The following is a 24,112-nucleotide window of genomic DNA, read 5'->3' on the forward strand; positions in this document are numbered from 1 at the left end:
TGACACACATACTAATGCAGTCTGCGTTGATCCATGAATGTATTTATCTGGCAGGTTTTTTTCCAACGCATCTGCAGGTTTCAAAAACACGGACCACACTGTGACCTTCCCTGTTGACTATAATCAATTGTCCTAAAACTACATAAAGCTTCAGAGTAATTTATGTCTCCAGACAAAAAGACACATGTGGGGACTGAAGACTGCCTCAGCATACTCGGATCAGGTTCTGAGAAATGATGGATTTCACAGAACTTCATCTACAGGCTCTGAAGCCATACTCGATGCCAGTCAGTCCCAAGGAGGAACTACTATCATGTAGGTATCAGCAATTCTCCTTGAAAAGAACATGTGTGGTGTACATGAACCTAATTCTGTCTGACCAGAGATTAGGGTTGATAGCCTCTGAGGACCAGACAAGATATATTTATCTAACGTCAATCATAAGTATAAGGATCTGAAATAATGCACCTGGAGTCATACTTGGATATGAAAATAAGAGGTTAGAGGGTTATTTTTGTTGTGTCCTAGGGGAGGGGGAGGGGTTAGGGGGATGTTGGCCTGGAAACTGGGAAAGGTAATAACAATTGAAATGTAAATAAGAAATACCCAATTTAATAAAGATGGAGAAGAAAAAAAAAAAAGGTTGTGTCCTAGTGAAACTACTAGGTCTTTTTCCTATCTTTGTTTTGTCTTAGACAAGTATGTTATGATGAACGCAAATAACTGGAAAATTACGTAGGAGAAAGTATTGAGGCAGTAAAAACAATTAAAAAATTTAAAGTACAATTTTAATATAACTTATTAATTATATTATTATAATTTATTTTGATTTACATACCAGTAAAGGGTGGTCCTTGTTTTCAAAAATGTCCTTGGATATTAGTGGTTCACAGCTTCTTTCAAATCTGAATAATTAAAAAGGAAAAATGTTTTGAAAATTCATTGATATGTTAAATCCTCAGACATCCCAGTCTACCAAAATGTAAATATACACATTAATTTTCATCCACAGTATTTGCTTTCTCCGAGCATGTAAAGCTTTATATTCTCTAGAAATCACCAACACACCACTAAATGACTCATCGTTGGATCATGCAGCACCCAAACTCTCCTCAGAATGGTTGCATAAAAGAGACAGATAGGTATTTGATTCACTTCTCTTGTTTTACCACTAGGGTCACTGACATGATGCAAAAGTCTCTTATTATGTCCATTTTTTAATATCAAATTAATAATAATTATATTACCATTCAGACTTAGGAAAACCTAGATCTTTAAAGGGATTAGCAAGCTCAAATGATAGGGAGCTGAGAGCTCGGGTGTGGCTTACACCTCAGAAGGCCTGCTGTCCACATCCAGTTGGAGGGTGTGTGATGCAAGTTTGATGAGAGTTACACATTGTAAAGCTGATGTTTACTGAAATTTGAGTTCATCTGGAAGCTACATACTGGCAAAATCTAAAATACAGTAGAGTGCCCAGCCTGCTTGGGAGCAGCATACAACAGACTAAGCAGACTTTTCAGAGGAAGGTCCAGGGAGCAGATTGTCTAAATAATGATTCACATCCTTGTCTCTTAAAAGGGCTCAGGGATCCCAGAATAGGACATTCTGTAAAGACAAAACAGCATCCGGTGCCAAAAGCCTTTATCAGGAGGGCCAGAGAGCCCTGGCATGCAGACCCAACATTCTGCACAGTCTGACACACTGTGCAGAACTCCAGCACTCACTCTTTTGACTTCTTGGAACTGACAGAAACTGCTACATGATACATGTTGTAAAATGTTACATCATGAAGATGAACGGTTCTCCCATTCTGTTATTTCTAACATGAAAGAACATGAGCTACAGCCAGGGAGCTTTGCTTGTTGGTATTCCCATCACTGTGCGTACTGCTGCTTGGAAATGGGAGAGCTTCAGTGCCATCTCAGTACCAATGGTAAACTGTAGTTCTGTTCTCAGAACAGGACAGTCTCTACAGGAAGAGCTAATTTGTCTGCACTTTCTGCCTATATGCTTTGGTTTTTTGGCAGTGACTACTGACTTCCATCATAACGACTTGCAAAAACATTCAAATTTGCTCGTCAATTAGTGAAAGCAGCATCCACAACCAAACTGCTCACTACATCTTGCATGTTTAATATATGGGAAAGTACTTTAACTATAAGAGATCATTTAAGATAGAAAGGGATTCAGAAGTATGAAAACAAAAGAAAATATCAATCAACAAATTAATAAAATCACCACCTCAAAAAAATGTAAAGTTCCTGGTTAAAATTAAGCAATACTAATTTACTTGACACATACTCCTGCTCCTCCTTAAATATACATAATTTTATTAAGAATTGGATAAAAAGAAAGTAATCTTAATTTATTTGTAATTTTAAAAAATGTTCATATATATACATACACACACATATATATATATGTGTATATATATATTATATATATATATATAATATTCCCTCCCATCCTCCATACCCTCCCAGATTCTTTATCTATCCCATTTTAATTTCATGATCTTTTTCTCTCTTAAATATACAAAAGTGTGGAAACTGCTATCTATTCCAGGCTTGGGACCCCAAGAGTTAGATCAAACAAAAAACAAGGCCCCCTAATACTATCTATGGAGGCATACTGTATTTCAAACATCACCTATACCCTACCCAACTCTCTGGATTCACTCAGACTGTTCTGTGTCTTCAAGACATGGTCTACGGTCACAGGATGTCCCAGGACAGAGGCAATCTGACGACAGTACATCTAGCTTCTCACATTCAATGTTTACTTTATGTTCATCGGATAGTCAATCCATCTACAATGTCTAAAACCCAGAGACTTAGGAAGAAACAGATCACTGTTTCACAAAGCTCACAGTAGGCCAGGCTATTTTTGTCTACTTATTCAACTACTTCACATAAGAAGTCTTGAAATAGGACTTTCTATACATCATAGTAGATATTAATACAGACCAAGAGCAATTCATCCAGATTAATTTGCTTGAAATGGAATGAACAATGAACCCAAGAGATGGAGGTGGGGGTAAAAAAGGGAATCACTGAGAACTTATACAGAATTATATCCCCAAAGGATTGCAGGTAGAACTCAGTGGTAGACCAGTTGTCTGCCACCAACAAGACGTTGGGTTCAATGTCCACCAATGCTGAAAAACACAAAACCTCTTCCAAAAGGCTATTTTATGTGTTCTTTTAAAATACTGCAGAAAGAGATGTCATAAAAATTATGACCAAATTAATTACTTAAGTACCACAATATTGATACAAAAATTTAATCCTTTTCCATCCTCCACAAAAGAAAACATTTAAAAATTGGGGGGGCGGGATTATTGAAATAGCTGAATGGGCAAGAGAGTGTTCTGGGAAGCCTGGTGGCCTATGCCATCAGAACTCCTATGGTGAGAGGAGAGATCCAGGCTCCACAAGTTGTCCTGTAACCTTTTCCATGTGCATGTGACACACACACACACACACACACACACACACACACACACACACATTGAAAAATGTCAGTACTATTTATTTAATATCAAATTAAAACTATAAGTAAAACTAATTTAATCATATGCTTGAAAAATAAACTACTGTGATCAAATTGAATGTATCTCAGAAAAGCAAAGGCAATTTAATACCAAAATTTGATAAATACATATAATGGCATTAAAAAATTAAAATAAGTCATATGATTATTTCAAAATACACAAAACCAGTAGTCTACACAGTTGGGCTGGGGATGTAGCCCAGTGGTACAGTACACAACTAGTATGCTCAAGAACCTGTTCTTAACATTTCTTTTAAAAACTAAGAAATTTTAATAACAATAATTTGTCTCAAACTTACAACTAATAAAGTCCTAATTGTGAAATATGACAGTGTGGTATAGTCTATAAATAGCCAGTTCCTTTTCCAACAGTAAAGGAAATAAATATGTGTGTGTGAGTGTGTGTGTGTGTGTGTGTGTGTGGTGTGTGGTGTGGTGTGTATTGGAGATTTCTAAAAGACATTAAGATGTAAATACTCTGCAAGATTTACAATTAAATAGCAACATCATCAACAGCAACTTTACTGAACACTGGATTCATCACTTGCCATTTTTCTGTTCCTCTGTACAGTGTACTGGAGTGATGACACACATCTTTCTACCGAAACTAGTTATAAGCTGCTTCATTAGACTTCTTGATTTCTGTTTTCCATTGGTGTGCTAGAAAAATGCTTAATTAGCCCTCCTGACATTAAGAAAATGTTCTAGTTTCTGGACTTATGAGGCAAGGATTTCAAGTTTCAAACATGATGTCTCTGAGGTAGGATGTCCAGCACACAGACACACAATGAGATAACAAATCTCAGCAATGGAAGAGCTAGGAAATATGCTTTTTGTGTCTATTACTTTTTTAACATATCCTGTCTGATTATAATTTAATATAATTCATATAATTTAATACTTACTGTCTCTAAGGAGATACAAGCTGATCCAAGTGGGCTCCTGCATACTGCTGCCCTATCCTGCCTTCCAGATACTTCTTAGTCTCTTATACCTGTTCTTCCTGAGATTTTCTACTATAACTATAAGTTCATTGGCTTTCTTCTTTCTACTCTTGAATATAGAATGTCTACTTATATGTAGTTTCTAATTCTTCAGCAGTAGCTCCTAACATGGGAAGATTGTGTGTGTGTGAGTGCATGTGCATGTGCACGTATGTTTGTATGAGTGTGTGTAGGAGGAGTTCATGCATGAATGGCAAGCTGAACCGTGTCTTTTCTTAAAGGTAGGGAGAGTGTTCTTATTCCGTCAGACAGTGCCCATCACAGGCTGTGGGGGGAAGGAAGTAAGTAGGCAAAACATACACAAAATAGTAATTTTTATTTCAAACTAAAATGTAGCTATTCCTCCACATCTGAGGATTTTGTATTCTTAGATATATCCAACTACACAGTAAAAATATTTTTTAAAACTACATTAACAAGAAGGTACTATTGATCAGCATGTAAAGTATTTGATGACTTAAATTCAGCCCTTAGAGCCCATGTAAAGGTAGAAAGAGAGAATGAATTCTACAAGCCATCCTCTGACCTCCACACTCCTGCTGTGACATTTGATGCCCAAATGCACTTATCATATGTAGCCACGATATCACAAATAAACATTCTAAAAACACTGTGCCTGTACTGAACATGTAACAACTTTGTCTTGTTATTGTTTCCCCAAACAATACAGTATAACAATTTCTCTAGCATTTATGCTATATTAGGTATAATAAGTCATCTGAATGCAATTTAAAGCAATATAGCTAGGTTACATGCAAATAATACATTTCCTATCTATCTTGGAGCCAGTTCCTATGGGTACAAACTCACTGGGCTTTTCCTTATCCTATCCCCTCTGACCATGAAGACTGATTCCATTAGAGTGGTAGCTCAACCAAGGTCTTCCTTAGATTTTTACAGAAACCTTACAAAATTCACTGTTTATTTGGCTGTTATATCCTCAGAGAACTAAATAAATAATTTCATTTGTATTAAAAAAGCAGAGGAGAAAAAGAAGGGGAGAGAGAAAGAGCAGAGTTTTGTGTTTTCCCCCCTTTTTCGAGACAAGGTTTCTCTGTGTGGCCCTGGATGCCTATAGACCAGGCTGGCCTTCAATGCAGATATTTGCCTGCCTCTGCCTGTACTGAGATTAAAGGCATACAACGTCAACGCCAGGCAGTTATCTGCTCAGCATCTGCTATTTATTACTGGCATTCTAGACAGTAGGAACATGACAGCCTCTTGTGTAACTGCACATGTAAGGGAAGATGCAACCAGAAATCAATGGCTTAAGAATCATCTGCTGTCTGTGCTATTTGGAAAAAGAGGTTAGAAATGAAAGTTGTTAGAGACAGTCAGGAGTTACCTCAACAAGCTGCTGTGCTTATAAGCATTTGCGGGTGTACTACTGGATGGTTTTATGTCAACTTGACACAGTCTGAGAGTCATCAGAGAGAAAGGAGCCTGAATTGAGAAAATGACTCCATAAGATCCAACCATAAGGCATTTCTCAATTAGTGAACAATGTGGGAGGGCCCCGGCCATGGTGGGTGGTACCTTCCCTGGACTGATGGTCCTGAGGTCTATAAGAAAGGAGGCTGAGAAAACCATGGAAAGCAAGTCAGTAACAGCACCCCTCCATGGCCTCTGCATCAATTCCTGCCTCTAGGACCCAGTTCTGTTTGAGCTCCTGTCCTGACTTCCTTCAACGAACAGTGCTATGGAAAACTAATTCTTTTCCAACTTACTTTTTGGTCATGGTGTTTCATCACAGCAATAGAAACCCTAACTAAGACATGAGTCAAGGCATATTGACCCCTTTCAGATAGTTTGAGAATTAGTGATTTGATGCTTTAATAACCCACCTGGAAAATAATAAATGGGAACCACATTTTGTTAGAAAGAGTATCAAGAATTCAGAACGAAGTTATCTCAAAAATGGAATTAATAGATTAAAAGTACACATTACCTTCATGCCATAGGCAAGAGCTAATAATAGGCACCGAGAAACATAGATGCAAAGGAAGAATCTTCAGAAGAGAAGTAGTTGTAAAACCCTAGCAAATAAAATATAAGAAGCATCAGGAATGAAAAAAACAGGGCAGGAAAGAGGGACTAATGGCCAGACCTATTGTAAGAAGTGAGAGGGAAAGAGAAGGAAGGAGGGGGGGGAAGAAGAGGAGAGGGAGATATAAATAGGAAGAGAGAGAAAAGGGGGGAAGGAATTAGGCAGAAGGGAAGGCAACAGAAAGGGAGCACAGGCCTAGAGGTTGCGGCCATTCAGTGGTAATGGTGTGCATGCTCAGGTTAAGTTATTCACTTTGTATTTAACCACCAGAATTAGTTATCACTGGCATTATAAATATCACATAGAAATTCACATGCTACCAAAACCATTTTACCTTGAACTTTCACATTGGTAATTATACCTAAATGTTACCTTGAGGAAAGTGCCTTAGCTTTCCCTACTAGTATGTCTATTCAGACATGAATTTTTTAATTGAAATATCTGATATACATCATTTCACATAACTGAATAATGTTCAATAAATACTTGAGTGCTTAGTATATATCAGGTAATGTTCTAGGCACATGCCAAAAACTTTATATGCATTTTGGTGAAAAGTATAACCTGTTTTATTCATATACCCTAAAAGGGGAGGGGTCAACTTTTAACAAGGTATTTTACTAGAGATGAAATGAAATTATTGTTTTTCTTCTGCAGATAACCTGTTACTTGTTATTATAAACACTAAAACAATTTCTATGAGAAGAATGTCCCTCATCTGGGTTAAAACATTCTAGCATTTCAGAAAATATACTAAAGATGTCACTCCTATATATAAGAGTCTAAAAGTTACAATGCTATGAAATGTAACTATTCAGTCCTAAGGCTGCTTACTAGATGTTGACAGAAACAGTTTGATGTTTATAATAACTAAGTCAAATAGGCTAAATGTTCCAGAGGAAGGCCACACATCCAAGAGGATATAAGCAGCACAAGCTGGACTTGATAGGTTAAAAAAAAAAAAAAGACACAAAGTTGGACGGATAGCAAAGGAGAAGTGGGTCTGGGAAGAGCTAGGGGGTGGATACGATCAAAGCACATTGTATGAAAAACTCAAAAAACTGATATTTTTAGAATGGAAAAAAATGGCACCCCAAAGATATCCTCAAGTGGGTAGTCACACAAGGTCTTGTTCAATCATGACATTACATCACAGGAGTAAGAAACAAATGATTTAAAGGTCAGCATCTTGACTTAGATTTATGTAACTTACTTCTGCAGAAATTTGCATTACTTGTGAAAAACATCACGTGAAAGAGGAACTTACTATAAATATTAAAATTGGAAATAAATGAACGGCTGAGAAAGCATTGGAAAATAATAGTTTCTTTTAAAAGAATTGGAGAACTACAGAGTGTGGGTGTGTGTGGCTCGTTGGTATAGCATGTGCTTAGCATATAGGAGGGCCTGGTTTCAGTTCCCAGAAAGACATGGGGGCATGCTCGCACACACACTTACACACACACACACACACACACACACACACACACCCATCTAATTGTGAAACTAAGTATAGAATACATTTAAAATCTAATTTGCACATATATTTACATAAGCTTATTTACAAGTGCTGATGAAAAAGTTTAGCTTATGCTAATGTTCCAAAGTTGCTAATTGTGAAGAAAAGAAAATCTTGGCACCTCAGGTTTAGACGGGCGCTTACAGGTCTTCTCAGTAGGGGAAGCCATCTTAGAGACTCCCTTGGGCTCTAATGACAAAGAATTTTCTGCCCTTGAGGCAGGCTTTTCCACTGCTGAATATATATTTATATATTATAGTTCTTTATTACACGGAGCTGAACTATGACTCTCTTCAATGTCTGGCTACCCTTTGATAAATAAAGGCTATGTGACAGTTCCATAAAGAAAGGGACCAGCTCTTTCTTGTTTACTATTATAGCTCTGTGTTCAATATATAAAGTGATACATAGAGAGGGTACCCTAAAATCTATGGTAAGTCCCAGAATAGTTTTTTCTTCAAGACAATATGCATCTAATTTGAGGTGAAGGCATTTTCTCTGCAGTATATTGTGGACACTTTTATGAAAGGTCAAATCATATGCTTGAATCCTATGACAATGTCACCACTGTCCTCCCCTTGGTCCAGGTCAGTGTGCATTAGTGTGTAGACTATGCCTTTGCTAAAAGCACAGCTCAGGTGGGGTATTGTCTTCATCCCTACAGAGGGTCCACACATTATGTCCAGTTTTCTAACAGCTTCCTGGTGGCTTTCTCTGCACACAGCTACCAGGTTAATTTTCTGACTAAATTATCTCTAACTTCTTAAGATCTGGAATCTCCTCACTGCTAAGACAAAGCCTATCCCATCTCCATTCTAGACCTTTATCATTAGTCTGAAAGATCTGCATTTCCAACCCCATTTCTGACCGCTCATGCTCTGGTGCTGTATTTTCTACCTCCAGTTAGTTCATGTGGAGTCCCCTGGAGCTGTGTTTAGTCACTATTCCAGACTTGGTTTTCTTACACTGGAGATTCTTTTCTTTTTCTCTTTGATTATCTCAAATCATGAACATTAAGTTTTGAGGCAACATAAAAGTATCCATTTCAGGGTATATAACACTATTAAAATATATCACACTGTATATTATATACTACTATTAATGTCTAGTATATTTTTATATTTTGCTTTCAGTTAATACAATGTAGGTACAGAGTGATATTTCAGCACATGTATACAATGTACAGTGGTCAGATCAGGGTCACTGGCCTGGACACTGGAAAAGCTGTGCAGACGAGGATGGCCATGTGGTTGGCAGTCAGCTGCTTGCCTAGAAAGTACATGGACCTGGGTTTGATTCTCAGTACTGCATTAAAAAGAAAGAAAAGCAGCTCTAAGTCTCCCTCTATCTAGTTCTAAAATGTCCTCACCAAAGGAAACCTACATTCATGAAGCAGCAACCCCACACCAATCTGCTTATGCTCTTTGTGAAGTGACTTCCGTTTGGCTCCTTTGTTGTTTCTTTCTCTGTACGTGTTTACAATGGTTTTCATCAGGCTGCCCTCTTAATTCTTGAACTTCTGAACTCTCCTCTGCAGGGCTTTTCCTAGCTACCCCTTCTCTCCTTTGATTTCAGTTACATTCAACTTCAGCCTTGAGTCATCATGCTGCAACGGGTTGTTGGTTCACAATTTCAACTGTACCCTTTCTGGACTTAGGTGTTTTCAAGGTTCTGAGCTGAGGTATTCTGTCTTTCTCTGAGTCAAGAACCTAGCCAAACAAATTACTTGTTTGTATGCAGGGGTTTCATTCCTTGTGTGCAGCAAGACATGAAAGAGTACTAAAACCAAACTGAGATTTGATATTCAATGAGAGTGCAGCTCAAACCTTTGGCTCTTTATCCTTTCTGTGGTGCTGTCTCTCAGGAAGCAAAGGGTCTGCGTGTGTCTAGCCAGTGTTTCTTTGCCCTAGTAGCTGAGCAGGTGTGAGAACAGGAGGAAAATGGCAGGTTGCCCAAGGGTGGAGAGGCGCAGGTTTCCTGTATTCATCTTTAGCAAACAGACTCCTACTTTCATTCTAGCAGGGTTCATCTACCTACCTTGAGTGTCCAAAGATGTCACAAGGCAATGTTTTAAAGAGGCTCATCTTTTGTATTTGCTTTTATATACGAATCAGTTTCTCAGTCTGATACTTTGAAGTTGTTCATAAATACAGAACTTCCTTGGAAAAGATTAACTATTAAATCATCATGATGATAGTACTTGTAATTATGTGATTAATATATGAAATAGCTGAACAATTAAATGACTATCTGTTAAAAGCTGGGCATGATGGCATACAGCTTTGAGGCCATTACTCAGGAAGCAGATGCAGGCTTATCTCTGAGTTTGAAGCCAGCATAGTCTACAGAGTGAATTTCAAGCAAGGACTACACAGAGAGACCCTGGTGGGGGAAAAAACCTATTGTAAACCAATGGATAGGTTAAAATCTAATGGTGTTTTATCTAACCTGGCAAAACACATGAACGGGAATCAGTCTTACATGATACATGGATCAAAGTCTCAGCAGCATTTGTGTTGTGCATTGTTATAAACCGTTTCCAGCTGCAGCACTGCACGGAATTTGTCACAGCTGCTATTGAAATGTAAAAACGGGGCTCAGGTCCCTAGGCCGTTATGGAACCTGTTCCTCTGACCAGGACTACTGAGCGAGCTCAGGTAGAATGATGAAGAAATGATAATGGACATTTCTCCCTTTCTCAGGTCTCACTGTACCTGCTCTAGAGTATCAAGGTGAGCAGAGTAAAGCTTTCTTCTGCTGTTAATCCCACATGTCCTAAAAATGTTACACAGACTGTGAATTAACATTAAAAAATCAATTCAGGGATTTTCCTAAAAAATTGGGTAGTAATATTAAGAATCATGTATAACCAATGCTGAAAAAGCACATGCTTGTTCTTAAAGTCAAATTTAAAGGTACATAAAAAATACTTAGGATGCACCTGTCCCATGTTGCAGGTCAGGACTAGGGAAGGCATGCAGTGCACAGAGAGGTTAAAAAAAATGTCAAGAGCTATGATACACACCCCTATACTCTAATAATGTATGACAGAAACATAGAAATAGAAATGACACCCCCCCAAAAAAATCAGCAAATGTAATTTGTGATCCAGAAGACAGACTGTATCAGATACATTTTAGAGTAAGTCTGTCTTCCACTTATGTTTCATTTAGGTGGAGAATAGTTTGGATATTCTGAATTCAAAAGTTGGTAGTCAGGGTAAATCCTGTCCATTCATGCTGTATCAAAACCAAATGAGTCATGTGTCTGTATTTGCTAGGGTCGGAGACTGGTCTGAGAAGCACAGTGAACATATGGAATGGATTATGTGATTGGTCATGCCAATATGCTCTATATTCCATCACTGTCACTTCACATCTCTGACTGAACCAAGGTCTTTAACTGCCCAGTGCTAGATGTGGGTTTGTAGTTCATAGATCTTTAGCTCTGAAGCTCTAGCCTCGCCATTCATGTGGCTGTGTTTTCAGAAAATGGGTTTTGATCTCAATACACAGTTCGTAAAGTCAGTGGTCAATCAGCAAGGGTGCAGTTTGTGGGATGCAATAAACACACTGACAACATTTGCCAGACCTGAAAGTTCTGGTTATGCCTAAATTGATGTTCCCTCAATAGTTCACAGTGTTGTGTGTGGGCAAGAATATATTCTATTTGATTTCACATAAATGCCTTTAAAATATGTTTTCCTTGTGCACTGCTGTCATTCATGTTCAGAATTTATTTCTAAGTGGTCAACAAAACATTTTCTGTCATTTTTAATACCAAACAAAAATGGTAAAAGCAATTTCTGAATTCAGAAATATGGAATTGTTACAATAACTTGATTAGGGAGTGGTCATTTTCTACCTAGGATATGGGGGCTCAGTGCTCAACAGTTTACCTAGCATGTTTGAGGCTCAGGATTTGATGTTTCATACTGCATCCCTCCACAGAAAACCTTTGGTAGATTTACTCTTTGAAGTATCAACACTTAAGGCTGTCCTACCAAAGACTGTACAATCTAAAAGTTGAAGTCCTGTTAGCTACAGTTCACACTGGCTGACATTAGGGACTAAATCAGCAGGAACTTGAGAGGGAAGGAAAAAAAATTAGTATCACTGATATAAAACTTCTAGAAGACTTTTTTAATACTTTTAGAAGGAAAGAGTATCACAAAACCAATATAAGATACATACATACATACATGTACATATGTACATACATACATAATATAGACACATATTATTAATTCATATATATATATGTATATATATATTCCCAAAGAAAGTAACAGGAACAATATATAACCTGGGACAAAGTCAAAAGCAGTTAATTTTTACTTCTGGACCTTCTGGAACAGGGAAAAAAAAGAAAAGTCCAAGGACTATTACTGTATGTCTGCATGTATGCATGCATATATGTGTAAATATATGTGATTTTGCATTGTTTGCAGGGATTTGGGGAAACATGTTCCTTGCTATTTTTGAGCCTCTTTCTTCAGGATTTCTACCACATTTCACACTAAGGTCTCATTAATAAGGGGCGCTTACCTTAACAGGCTTCTGTATCATGACTAGTTATGAGTACATGTACAACATTCCACCAGGAGTTGGAGAGCCAAATAACTCTCACATGAGGTCATTCAGTTTTAGAGAGAGGAAAAACAAAGATCATAATATATACATATATTTTTAAGAAAAAAATTTAAAGAGGAGAGCTTTAAGAGAAAGTAATTCCAGAAGCTGTTTTCAAAGTTCTATTTGACAGCACAAACAAAAGATCAAACAGGCCATAATAAATCTGCAAAATTGAACCTTATTTATATAAGCCTGCGAACAAGATGAGCCTGTTTAAAAAAAAAGATGAACTTTTTTTTCTCCTTCCCAAATAAGTGAATCATGAAAAAAAAAAACTGCACAGGTAAATCTAATATGTTAAATAAAACTAAGTGTGAAACAAAGTTTGGGTGTGACAGAGAAAAACTTAAAAATCGAGCTAGAGGATTCTCATACCTTGCCTTGATCTTTCCTGATCAGGATCACAAAGAAACTATGAAGTTAACTATTTTCTCTGTTGCTAAATATCTGCGTCACTTCCAAGTATGGTTTTAGATGGTATCTTACTGTGTGGCCCAGGCTGACTTCTGACATGTAATCCTCCGTCCACAGTCTCTCAGGTGCTGGGATTAGAGGCATATACCACCATTCCCAGTTCAGATACTGGTTCTTATAACAATGCTTTTATGAAGTTCTTGTATTGGCTCTTCCTGTAACTTCTGGTGCTCTGGAAAAAGCCTCAGAAGTGACGCTATAACATTACGGTATGCAACACATTGCCCAACTGCTTTCTCAGCAGCCTGAAGTAAATTACAGTGACATCAGAGATACGTAAATACAAATTTCTTCAGCTTCTAAATCATAGTGTGTTGTTCACAGGACTTTGCATGCTAGACAACCCCTCTAGCGTTGAGCCACACCCCTGGCTGCAAATGCCAAATCACAGAATTTTAGAGTAAGAAACAAAACTGTTACTAAAAATCACTAGGAAGGGCTTATTGTCAACCTTTATTAAACTGGAATTGGAAAATAGCTTTATTTATTTAACATAGAGTAGTTTTCCAGGGCTAGATCCTTTTCTGTGGTTGTATAAAACCCAGTCTTTGTGACTCAGGGTTCCTTACTGCCACTCAAAGACAAAAAGAACCAATGAGACCCAGTCTAAGAGATCCAGTTAGCCTACAGCAACAGGAGCTATGGACAACCAGTTGGCCTACCTTGACAGGAACTTACAGACAACAGTACTGAGTTTTTCTAAGTAATCTAGCAAGCCAGCTGTGGTGACTTTTACAGGATAGTTCCCAGGGAATCTATGAATAAAGTGAAATATGGCAAGTAATTTCATATAGGCTACAGACAAGAGTATAACCTAATAAATCCATGCAGGCCCGATCCATTGTGCCGGGCTGAGGACTATGGTGAACCTCTCTGATCTTCCAGCCTGTACCTCCTGAGTGCTAAGATTCCAAGTTGTCAGTTTGTGTTTGGGATAGAATCTAGAGTGTTCTGCATGCTAGGCAAGCACTCCACCAACTAAGCTACATTCCTAGCCCTCCCTACTCTTTTAGAAAAAATTTATTGAACTGATCACTGTGCTGTATGCTGGAGACAAAAAAGATGACTAAAGGCCTACTGGTACCTTCCTTCGAGAAACTTCTCATCTATTACTTTCAAAGTCCTAAAAGCCAGAGAATTTGAACATTGCTGAACTCAAAATTTAAAATATTATATTGCCTTTAAATAAAATCAGGATGTTACTAAGTCATTCCAAATGCTTCAAGGGAACATGTAGCAATCTTCCATTGCCAAATGCTTGCTTGCCTGGGTGCACTCTCTACTTTTCTGAATTACTCTGACATATGCAAATAATTTTTTGACGTTTCAACTTCATTTATATTTATATCATTCACATGTTTGTGTTCTTTTTTTTTTTAAATAAACCTTATCCAGTATATAGAACAAGAAAAACATGCATATGGGTACACTTTTCCACACAAAAAAAGCTTGTTTACATGGGTAATTATCAACTGCAAGAAAGAGACAATATATAGCAGGGTGAGGCTTTAGGATTCTCAGATTTAGGTTCATAAACTGAAAGGTTGTGTAAACACTAATGACAGGTAAGTAGTGTGCTTAGTACTGGGTGTGAGGGTGGCTGTTCTTAATGAATCCCACCAAATATCTGATTCACAGAACTAATAAGGCCACCAAGCTTCAGTTTCTAGCAGAGCGTCATCGAGTTGCTGTAACCATTTTGAGCCTAAAGAGAAGAAAGCAGAGTATGCGTGAAGTGGCTCTGCCGAAGCATTAAGCATCATTTCTTCTCCTTAGGCACCGTGTTTCCTCACTGAAGTGATTGAAAACCCCTTTCACTGGGATCTACTAGGAAGGTGCTTTAGCTGTCTGCTGGAACTAACTCATGAAGGCAGCAGGGGATTAGTGTGACATCGTGAAGGAAATAAGGGACCCAAGGAAGGGTGATAGCGCAGTGCTTGATTACATTATCTTAACTGCCAGCTCACCGCTCTGAACTTTGATGACGTTTCCTAGGTAAAATGCTATTGCACAATAACTGTTTGTTTTCTTTTGAGTTGAAAAATAGTTTGAGGAACATCTGCAACCTGTCTTGATTTAAATTTTTTTAAATTACATTTATTTATTGTGTGTGTGTTTACATGACAACCCTCAGGAGGCCAGTCTTTCCTCCCACCATGTAGGTCCTAGGGACCAAACTCAGGTTGTCCAGCTTTTGACTGAGCCATCTTTCAGGTCCTTGTCTTGATTTTTATGAGAAAAAAAAAGTATGCATGTAGAATAAATCATTTGTCTTTTTTTATCACTGCTGGTCCACATAGTTGGTATCGTGTGTATATCTTGCTGCCAAGGTCCATGTATTACCTTACCCCCCACCCCCTTTCTTAACCCCCTTTATCCAATTCCACATGTGAGCAAATCTCCCTTCCCCAATCCTGTCCTTCCTCCTCCTAAGTGCAGTGGTTAGAGGCAGTCACCAAATACGATTTCTACTCTCTCTTTCCAACTCCACATGAATGTTACCTGTGTTTTCAGGCAACAAGAAATCAAGGAAGCAAGCTTTTTTTTTTTTTTTTCCTGATAGTGACTCGGTCAGTTAATTCTGCCTAGAACACTGGTTCTTTAAAGTGGACTCCAGACCTTCGTATGACAACAGCATTTAGTGGTGGAATGACAGCTGCAGGGGTGGGGTCAAGGTTAAGGAGTTCACCCCAGCACTCGGTCTCACAGTTCTATGTTTCCCTATTGCCCTCCCTATACAGGAGAACGTACTGCTTAAACACACAAGATGAAAGGATAACTTGTCTCTCATCCCTTTACTAGATTTTCCCCACAGTCACTTGAGGGCCAGAAAGAGTAACAGCAGTGAGAGGCAACCTTAGGATTTCAGTGATTCTAGAAGCCGGAGATGTCACCACGGAGCAGGGTGAATTCTTTCAATCTGATCTTACATTCTAGGACATGGTAAGCACACAACCTGTACCTGAGAGCAGAGGAGACCAGGATCTGTATGTTCTCCTCCTACACCCTCCTACTCAGGGTATTCCCCTTTTCTCCACTTCCCTCACCTTATCTGCCGCAAACCGAAAAGGACTCCTCAATCCCAGGTCCATGCCAATCTGAACTCTTCCTAAGGGTCAGACAATTTGTTTCAACTCATCTTATCTCTGTACCATAATTCCAGATAAGTGTACAGATTGATTTTAAGTAGTCAAATGTAACAGTGGACTTATTTTCTACAAAGAATAAGGAGGCACTGGAGAAATGGCTCAGCAGTTAAGAGCACTTGCTGCTCTTTCAGAGGACCCAGGTTCAATTCCCAGCGTTCACATGGTGACTCACAGCCATCTGTAATACTAGTTCCAGGGGGTTGGACACCCTTTTCCAGCCTCCATAGGAATCCAGACTCACAAGTGGTACACAGACACACATGCAGGCAAAACAACCACTCATATACAACATTCAAACAGTAATTGCTGAAGGGTGGGAAAGCACCTGCCCAGCACGTGCAAGCCCATGGGCATTCAATCACCAGTGCCTCAAAGCAAAACATACAGCACAAAATCAATAACATGGAATCTGGGGGTATTACTGTACAAAGTAGTCCGACAGTACTGCTTTGCATGTGAGGGGCCAGGGTGACTTCCAATACCTAAATAAATAAAAAAAATTGATTAAATGTAACAAAACCTCATTCTATTATCTAGTTTAAATTCTGCCTGAAAGCTTTAAATTTACTGTAACCAATGCAAGTTGTGAGGATTGATGACATCTTTCTTTTGTGTCTGCAACAGTGCAGTAGAGAAAAATCCACTCTACTCTATCAAAAACAAAACCAAAACCAAAAAAAAAAAAAAAAACAAAAAACAAAAACAAAAAAAAAAAAAAGAAAAGATTTCTCAGTCTCTTTCCTGGTCACTTGGGTGCTTGAAAAAAGAGCCAAGACTCTTAGGAAGCGCCAACAGTACTTGCTAATAAGAGGGTAGAAGTTAATGAGAATCTGGGCTCCCACTCCCAAAGGGAAATCCACAAAGACACACACTTATAAGCACTGGCTTGAGCCTTTCTTTGCCTGTTTCCAGCCTTTCTTCGCCCCCATAGGCCCAACCTTGCAGCTTCCAGGTCTTGAAGAGGTTGGGTTTTTTTTGTTTGTTTGTTTTGTTTTTTTGTTTTGTTTTGTTTTGTTTTGTTTTGTTTTTGCCAAGGACGTGCAGTTCAAACCCCACGGCAATTTTCCCCAGCAATCACTTGTGCAGCACAAAAGCCTCTTTCCGTCCCACTCGCCAGGCAAGCACACGGCTCACCAAGATGCAGCTTGGGATCGGCCCATGTTACCACATCTAGTCCCAGTCCGTTTCTTGCACAGGGACGTCTCTTATAATGATCTGCATTAGTTAATCCACAGAGGACTTCAGATGCATAGTCATTTACATGCTTGTCCACTTGCTGCGTGCCAATAAGTGAGTGGCCTGTTAGCAGGCATAAGTGACTTGTTAAATTTTTTAGAAGGCTAATTTGAGTCATTGTTTGTTGCAACAAATGAACAGTTTTAATGACTAGCACAAAGAATTATTTAGTCTTTTAGGTGTCAGTAGTAAACTATGGAACTGAAGGAGACTACTATGTTTCGTAAAATAAATTTCCCCCGGATAACATATTCAAGCCTCACAAAAGTATGCCATAAAAATCCATAAAGAGCAGAGCTTTATCAAATAAACACACAAGCCTGCCGCCCTGGAAACTTAGTACTAGCACAAAGACCACTTGTCTGTAAAGGACTCACAAAGACAGAAAGGAAAAACGTTATGCTTGTTTTTGTCCCAAATCAACAGCAAGTGGAGAATATAATTTAAAGCTGAAAACAGAACGTTTCTATAAATTTTTCTTGAGTTGGCTATAAAACGACAGGCATTTTTATCTTTCTTCACGGTTATCTCAGAGGTGGTAAGAGAGCAAGCTAGTCAGACTTGGGAACGAGTCGGTGCTGACCTAGATAGCTGCGTAGGTTGTCTTTAGGATGTCAGCTCAGTTAAATCCAGGGCTAAGCTCTTATCATTTAAGATATCCAGGTTTGCTGATATCTTAAAACCATACCCAAAACAAATAGAAACAAAGGTTAATAATTTTAAGCTTTCCTAACTTTCCATACTTAGAAAGAACGTAATAATTGAACTACTTAAGCAGCATAAACATCCATGTTTTAAACAGAATATTTGATTAAAATATTGATACATATATACAATTGAAGAGAAACAGTAAGAATAAACCTAGGTCTTAAGATAATGATTTAAGGATATATTAGACCACTGGTAAATATTATTGTAACATGAATCGTACATTTCACCAAAGTAGGGCCTATTGTGTTTGAGATCTCCTTATGAATGCAGTTTGTGTTAGAGAAATAAAATTTAAAATATGTCAGTTTATTAAATAATAGTTTAAAATATATCATGTATGACTCTCCGAAAATCTACCTCTGTATTGTGAGAAAACTACAAGTAGTAGACAAGAAACCTCAGGAAAATTTAAAAAAACATAAAAATAATAAAAAAAAACCCTCATATGCTATGGAACTAAATAATATATGGTATTTAAGGCCTCCCTGGTATCAAGGCAGAATTAACTGGTCTTGCTATTTTTTGGTCAACTTAATCCAGTTTCTAAGGACCTTTGTAAGCCATTATGCCGCTGCCCTTTTTGCTGCACTTAGGCATTAGGAAAGTGAAGTTAAGTAATAGATAACAGGGAAATTTGCCACATAAATAAGAAAAACAAGAGCAAAATTCACTTTGACAATTTATGGGCTGCGCATATGTTTAAAATTACATACTATTGATTTAAATCAAATTGTCTTGACTAGTGTAGTATTTTTTTTAAATCTTCTACCAATATTTATTTAGTGGAATCCTATGAAAGCAAAGATACTTTCTCCCAGTATTTTTGCCTTACTTTATGACACAGAGAATATTTCTAAGTCCGTATGACAATAAATTCAGCAGAAAGACACAAATTAGAATGACCACATGTTGTGCCATATACACCGGGCACCTATAGAGCCCATGAAAGCTGTGAAAATACTGAATCTTTTAGAAAAGTTATTTTAACAAAATTTTTATGAAAGTCTCCTGCTATTAGCAACCACTTCATAATCTGAAAAGTAACTTAAAGACGTTGCTAATCCATATACATGTTTTCACTGGGCCCACACAGAAGGATCTTGAGAAGACTGATGGCATACTCTTCTTTTCAGAGACTTAAAAGTGAAAAAAAAAATCATTTGTTTAAATATGTAAAACTTACTAACTGAACACAATCACTTGCATACTCAGAAATCCATTTCTACATCAAAAATGTAAAGTCATGCTTTTATCATATATGAATTTTAAATGTCAAAGGGACTTTGAAACTAATGATATGATTTTTTTTAGTGTGACTTTCCCTTTTTTGTTAAAGTGACGCTGAGATATGTAGTGACGTGAATGCTAAGAAAACCAGTTCCTTTAAAGGAAATATACTGAATTATTAAAAATAGTTATCACAAAAACCATCAAAATAGTCTTAAATATTGATGTGTATGATGCTTCTGGGTCTTTTAGTTCTAATTTGTTTTAAAGAGCTTATATTCTTTTAGATATGAAAGGATGAGGACACAGCGTGTAAAAACTCCTTGGTCTAGAGGTATCCAGAACTTCAGACTTCACGGCGCCATTGTTCTTCAGCAGTTTTAAGAGTTTGAAACTTTTACATATGAAAAAGATTTTTTTCCTTAAAAATAAAACTGTCGACAATCTTTTCCCTTCTAGTGAGCTGCAGAATATTGAGATGGCCACCAGTTGCTTCTCAGATCTTCTCACTGAAGATACAATTCTCAGCAAATTAAAATATTGAGGTAGCACTTAAACGAGCAAATTCACACAAAACACACAGTAAAATAAAAATGGATGGCTTTGTAATATGCTTCACTCCAACTAATGCATGACACCGACTTCAAATTTCCGTATATAAAAATTAATATTTTGGACATTTACTTTAGAGCAAATGCGGTTGAAGATAAGGCCACAGAGAACTTATTTTAAAGTCGAAACGGAATCTTCTGAAACATCGCTTCCAAGTGCTCTTAGCATCTATGAGCGCGTCTGTTAAACATTCAAGAGAAGTATCTCTTTGAGAAGTCACAATGTATGTCAGCTCCTACCCTAGCCAGGCTTTAAATCACATAGCACCTGGACCTAGCTATATTTTTAGTCAGCAGTTGATCACTTAGCTATGGACAGGAGGACTCCCACAGAGCACCTGATATCTTTGGAAGACCTGCCCAAGTCCAAGACTAAGTTATTCATTTAATAACTCCGGTTAACAATTTGCTTTGTGCATGATAATAAAGAGTTGACATTATGATAATGAACTCCAAATCAAGAAAGAGGCTTTCCAACTGTTAGTTACCCTCCAACTTGGTTCATCTGGTTTTGTTTTCAAATGATCATTTCAATTTACATTTTTGTCCTTCATTCTGCTAAAGAAGAACAACTTTAGCTTCTGCCTGACAGAAAACTCAACTCTTGATTTTTTCCTCCTCCTGAAGTAAATGACACGACCTTCCCACCGTTAGCATCAGAAGTGAAGCAGATTCTTACAGTACAAGAACGCAGCCAAACCATCCTGATGTGTAAGAACTTGGGGCAGTTTGGCCACTTCACAACACCCTCCAACAAAAGCGCCATGACGATGCAGCCACTCACCTACTCAATGGGAGTTAAGATGAATTTAGCGCTGCAGCCTTCTGATCACCAGCAGAGGTCCAGGCCCCTTCTTGACCTCCTCGCGTCCCTTATATAAAAGCAGCCCAGGCTACTCCCAGTTTCTGCCTCCTCACCTTAGGCTCCTCCCCACTCCCAAGCCATAAAGCACCGGAGCCACACACCCACCTTCCACCCCCACCACGAGGGCTGCCTACTCCAGTTAGCCCTGCCCTGTGCTCGCCCCCTTCTTAGGCTGAAGAGGGGCACTGGTGGGGCGGGGCCTTGGCGACAGTGACCCCGCTTTCCTCACACCTGGCGAGCCCCGGGCGGGCGGGAGCCGCGGGCCAAGTTGCTTAGACGATCACCGGCGCACCCTCCTCCCCCAACCCCCAGCGCCTCGGGGTACCCGGTGGCTGCTGGCGAGCCCCTCTCTGAAAATTGTCACCAGATCCACACAATGCGGCCTCCCGCGGGAGTTCTGGACCGTGCGGAGACCTGGCTTTCCTGTCAGGGTCGGGCTGCCCCGGCTACCCTGCTCCGAGCTCGCACACGCCTGCCGGAGCACCTTCTGAGGGAACCTGAGGTGGCTCCACTGTGGCCCTCCGCGCCCGCCTGGCCGTGCCCCTCACGAGGACATTCACCTTGTCAGTCACACTCGGCTCTCTAGGCGGGTGACCGGTCCTCAGCCGAGACCCTTCACTCTGTCCCTAAGTCCGCGACCCCGCCCCACTATCACGCTATCACGCTCTCTCACTCTTCTCCTAAGTGACTTCTCCTCAGACCGCATCCCCCTCAGACCCAGACTCGGTCACCTTGTCTGTCACATTTGGTCCTGTCAAGAGTATGACTTCTCCTCAGTCCCCTCAGTTAAGATTCCGTCACTTTGTCTGTCACGCTCCGTCCTGTCAGAGTGCGACTTTCCAGCCCGAGTCCCCTCTAGTTGAGACAGGATTAGGCTGTCAGCTACACAGTCCTGTCAGAGAGTGGCTTCTCCTCGTCCCGCGTCCCCTCAGCCGAGACCCAGTCACCTAGCCAGTCAGATCCAGTCCCCACAGGCCGAGGCCCCCTCACCTTGTCTGTCACACAGTCCGGTCAGAAAGTGACTTCTCAGCCCGCGTCCCCTCAGCCGAGAGAGACCTCGTCAGGCTGTCAGTCTCACCGGGTCCTGTCTGAGTATGACTTCTCCTCAGCCCGTCCCCTCAGCCTGGTCACCTTGTCGTCACACTCAGTCCCCTCAGGCCTCACACGACCCGGTACCCCAGTGCGGCGCCCCAGGTCTCTTCTTCCGCGTCCCTGCGGCGGGCCTTGTGGCCCGGGGCGACTCTGACCTGAGGCGGCGGCTTGGCCGGCAATGTGCGTCCGTGCGGCCGACCCGACCGGAGCGCCCCAGGCGGCGGCCGCTCCGAGTGCGACCGCCCCGCCTGGCCGCGGGACCCGGCCGGACCGGGGGCGGTGCCCAGGGAGAGGCCCGAGGCCCCGCACCCGCAACCAGAGGCCGGCGCCCACGAGACCCGCGTGGCTCTCCCGCGCCTGGCACCCCGCGCTGGTTACCTGGCCGCCTTGCTCCTCACAGCCGCTGGGAGGCGACGCAAGAAGGTCCCACGTTCCTCAGATAGATGCCCATGGCCCGGCTGGTGCCCTGACTGTCACGCAGAAGTTTGTTTTTTTTTTCTAGATGTACTTTTCAGTAACATTTAAAAAAATAATAATAATATAAATTAAGTATATTTAGGATCTCTTTTTATTTTTATTTTTAATCTCAGAACAATATGAAGGAGAACACCTTCATAAACTGACTTTGTGTTAACCATTTAATTTCCTTTTAAATACAGTTGTGTGTGTGTGTGTGTGTGTGTGTGTGTACTGAGAGGCATGGTCTCTCTGGGGCTGGAGTTACAGGTGGTTGGTTGGTGCTGGGAACTGAACAAGGGTCCTCTGGACAAACACTAAGTGTTCCTAACCTCTGAGCTGTCTCTCCTGCCCTCTAACTATTTGTTAACCTTGTTCACTAAAGAACAATTAAGTATTTTTAGAATTCTTTAGCACCATTTCTTGCATGGGGGACCTTACACACAGTGTGGAAAGGACTTGGGAGTCTCTTGTTTTTAGTTAGAATTTTGGAGCATCTTGTCTCAGGAGCCTGAAGCACGCATGATGGACAGTTCCTTTTCTTGCCCTCTTTCAGCTCTTTCTGTCATGATCTGTCCTAAAGATGCACATTCAGAAAGCCTTCGATGTTCAGGACACCAGAGGACTTTCTTTTACCTTTTCCAATCTTATTGATGAAAATCTTGTTCTATGGCTCTCCTTTGGGAGGCACTGACCTCTGGGAGTTTATAATTGTGCTTCTTGCTCAGGATGCTCCTCCACTCTTAGCATCTTTGTTTGTTGGGAGATAGGGAATTCTTTATTCTTCTGGTACTAAACATCCACACCAGGGGTTTGTAAGTATGGCACTATAATGAAAGCTCAGAGCTTGAATCAACAGATTAATGTCCTTCCACCCTAAAGCCCTCAAATAATAAGACACAGATCAGGTTCATATAGGGACTCTAAAGCCCATTTTACTAACCACGCAGAGACTCCATTTCTATGCCTGTCAGTAAGTAATCATGTTGACTTGGGTCAGCATCCCACACTCAGCGGGAAGTATGCATGTGTGTACATGTATGTAGTAAGTATGTAGCCAACTTCTTGCTCATGCAGGAGTTCCGATCTACTTTTGTTTTGAACTTTTGACTAAACTTTTTGAAAAGGTTTCACTATGTTGCCCTGGCTGCCTTGAACTCACTGTTATTCTCCTGAGGCTTATCCCCTTGTGTCAGTTTAACATCTTTATTGAGATATAATTCATATAATCTAAGATTCAAATATCATACCTTCAAAATTCCCACATTGAGTTTTAGCCTCTCTACAAAATTGTGTCATTATTGTCATAATCTAATTTTAGAACATTTTTATCACCCTGTGGAGAAACTTCCTCCTCATAAACAGTCATTCTCATTGGCCCTTGGTTCACCATCCATGTACTTTCTGTCTGGATAGACTTTTTCTATCCAAGACATTTTTTTTATAAATGGAGTCATATAATAGGATGCCTTGTGTGATTGATTTCTTTTGCTTAGCGCAATGTTGTCAAGACCTGCCTGGGCTGTTATTTC

The 24,112-nt window shown here is 39.8% G+C and overlaps 1 protein-coding gene across 3 annotated transcripts in view; it reads right to left on the reverse strand.

Moving 5' to 3' along the window:
- Positions 1-22,376, reverse strand: part of Pparg (peroxisome proliferator activated receptor gamma) — a 124,934-nt gene extending 102,558 nt beyond the window's left edge. Inside the window, exons 1-2 of one of the 3 annotated variants that reach the window (XM_032905881.1) lie at positions 22,280-22,376; positions 839-905 (exon numbers count right to left, since the gene is read on the reverse strand). The gene's annotated coding sequence lies outside the window, so the exon portion shown is untranslated. Of the gene's footprint in view, positions 1-838; positions 906-20,951; positions 21,073-22,022 lie in introns of those variants that run through there. The other 2 variants (XM_032905879.1, XM_032905878.1) reach the window with 2 other exon arrangements.
- Between the last annotated feature and the right edge of the window lie 1,736 nt (positions 22,377-24,112).

This window comes from Rattus rattus, chromosome 6, assembly GCF_011064425.1.
Source record: "Rattus rattus isolate New Zealand chromosome 6, Rrattus_CSIRO_v1, whole genome shotgun sequence".
Taxonomy (NCBI): Eukaryota; Metazoa; Chordata; class Mammalia; order Rodentia; family Muridae; genus Rattus; species Rattus rattus.